This window comes from Neopelma chrysocephalum, unplaced genomic scaffold, assembly GCF_003984885.1.
Source record: "Neopelma chrysocephalum unplaced genomic scaffold, ASM398488v2 Primary Assembly neopelma1_93515, whole genome shotgun sequence".
In the NCBI taxonomy this organism is placed as follows: Eukaryota; Metazoa; Chordata; class Aves; order Passeriformes; family Pipridae; genus Neopelma; species Neopelma chrysocephalum.
In genome coordinates, this window is record NW_020922230.1 from 1 (window position 1) to 2,567 (window position 2,567).

At 55.7% G+C, this 2,567-nt stretch overlaps 1 long non-coding RNA gene across 1 annotated transcript; it reads left to right on the forward strand.

Moving 5' to 3' along the window:
* Positions 1-2,428, forward strand: LOC113980294. Its single transcript, XR_003538112.1, has 3 exons — positions 1-13; positions 1,436-1,570; positions 2,413-2,428. It is a non-coding gene; the product is annotated as an uncharacterized LOC113980294 (long non-coding RNA).
* The last annotated feature ends 139 nt before the right edge of the window (positions 2,429-2,567 follow it).

Genomic DNA, 2,567 nt, shown 5'->3' on the forward strand with positions numbered 1-2,567 from the left:
ATACAGCCCCAAGGTCGGGATTTGGGACCCCAAAAAACGGGATTGGGACCCAAAAATGGGATTCGGGAGCCCAAAAATGGGATTTCAGATCCCAAAATATGGGAAGAGACCCCGAAAAATGGGATTCAAGAGACAAAAAAATGGGATTTGGGAGCCAAAAATGGGATTTGGGACCCAAAAAATGGGGTTGGGGGCACAAAAATGGGATTCGGGACCCAAAAAATGGGATTTGGGATCCCAAAAAATGGGATTTGGGATCCCAAAATATGGGGGGAGAGACCCCAAAAAATGGGATTCGGGACCTCGAAATTGGGGTCGGGGGCACCAAAAAATGGGATTTGGGACCGAAAAAATGGGATTTGAGACCAAAAAAATGGGATTTGGGAGCCAAAAATGGGGCTGGGGGCACAAAAATGGGATTTGGGACCCAAAAATTGGGATTTGGGACCCAAAAAATGGGATTTGGGATCACAAAATATGAGGGGAGACCCCAAAAAATGGGATTCGGGACCCCAAAAAATAGGATTTGAGATACCAAAAGTGGGATTTGAGACCCAAAAAATGGGATTTGGGGACCAAAAATGGGATTTGGGACCCCAGGGTGGGCGGGGCCTGCTGAGGGGGGGGGGCTATGAAGGGGCGTGGCTTGGGATGAACGTTTCCTTCTGTGGGTGGGGCTTTGAAAGGGTGTGGCTGGATGGTGGGTGTGGCTTGCAGGAAGGGGGTGGGGCCAGAGGAGGTTGCGACTTAAAGGGTGGGTGAAGCTTTTGGGGTGGGCGTGGCTTTTTTGAAGGGGCGTGGTCTTGTTGATGGGCGGGGCTTAGTGGGAGGGGACAGGGACTGATAAGGGGTGGAGTCTGGGGAAGGGGCGTGGTCATAAGAAAGGGGCGTGGCCTTCAAAAGGAGCTGCTGGGAGGTTCTGGAAAGGGGGCGTGGCCCAGGAGTGGGCGTGGACTCCTGAAATGGGGCGGGGCCTAAGGCAGGTGGTGGGAGGATCCTTTTAAGGGGCGTGGCCACATGATGATGCAGCTGATTGGGCGTGGTCTTTCGGGGGAGTGGCCAACTCATGTGATGGGCGGGGCTTGATTGAGTGCATGGGGTCTGTGAGTGGGTGTGGTTTAATGGAGTGGGCGGGGCTTAACGAGTGGGTGTGGCTTCATTGAGGGGGTGGGGTCTTACAGAATGGGTGGGGCTTGATGAAGTGGGCAGGGCTTGATGAGTGGGCGGGGTTTTATTGAGGAGTGGGAGTTTAACAAATGGGTGGGGCTTAATGAAGCGGGCGGGACTTAATGAGTGGGCGGGGTTTAATTGAGGGGTTTTCTGGAATGGGTGGGGCTTAATGGAGTGGGCGTGGCTTGAGTGGGTGTGGTTTGTGCGGGGCTCTGCAGGGGGCGTGTCCTCCCTCTCCAAGCCCCGCCCCCTCCCTCCCCCCCAGGGCCGGACCGTCCTGAGCTCGGTGGTTCGTTATGACCCCGCCCCCGACGGCCACGCCCAGTCTGACCCCGCCCCCCAGGCCCCGCCCCGCCCCTCGGCCACCATCAGCCTCAGCGTCAGCCTCAGCCACGCCCAGGTACCAAACTGGGAGCACTGGGACGGACTGGGAGGGACTGGGAGGGAATGGGGGGGAACTGGGAGGGACTGGGAGGGACTGGGAGGGAACTGGGAGGGGACTGGGCGGGATTGGGAGGGAACTGGGAGGGACTGGGAGGTACTGGGAGGGGATTGGGGGGACTGGGAGGGGACTGGGAAGGGACTGGGGGGGACTGGGAGGTACTAGGAGGGGATTGGGGGGACTGGGACGGGACTGGGAGGGACTGGGAGGGATTGGAGGGGATTGGGAGGGACTGGGAGAGACTGGGAGGGGACTGGAGGGGACTGGGAGGGACTGGGAGGGACTAGGAGGGAACTGGGAGGGACTGGGGGGACTGGGAGGGACTGGAAGGGAACTGGGAGGGACTGGGAGGGACTGGGAGGGACTGGTAGGAACTGGGAGGGACTGGGAGGGATACCGGTCTTTACTGGTTTATACTGGTCTGAACAGGTGTGAAGTGGTCTGTACTGGTTTATACTGGTCTGAACTGGTGTTACTGGTGTGAACTGGTATGAACGGGTCTGTACTGGTCTTTACTGGCCTGTACTGGTGTGAATTAGTCTGTAGTGGTTTATACTGGTCTGGACTGGTGTTAGTGGCCTGGACTGGTGTGAATTGGTCTATACTGGTCTTTACTGGTCTGTACTGGTCTGAACTGGCCTGTACTGATGTGATGTGAACTGGTCTGAACTGGTTTTAACTGGTCTCTCTCTCTCCTGCAGGACAGGGGTGTGTTACCAGTCTGTACTGGTTTTGACTGGTTTATACTGGTTTTAACTTGTTCATACTGGTTCTAACTGGTCTCTGTGTCTCTCTCGCAGGCCAGGGGGTGGCACTGGGGGTGTGTTACTGGTCCATATTGGTCTATACTGCTTTATAGTGGTCTATACTGCTCTATACTGGTTTATACTGGTTATATTGGTTTTAGTTGGTTTTAACTGGTTTATACTGGTTTTGACTGGTGTCTGTGTCTCTC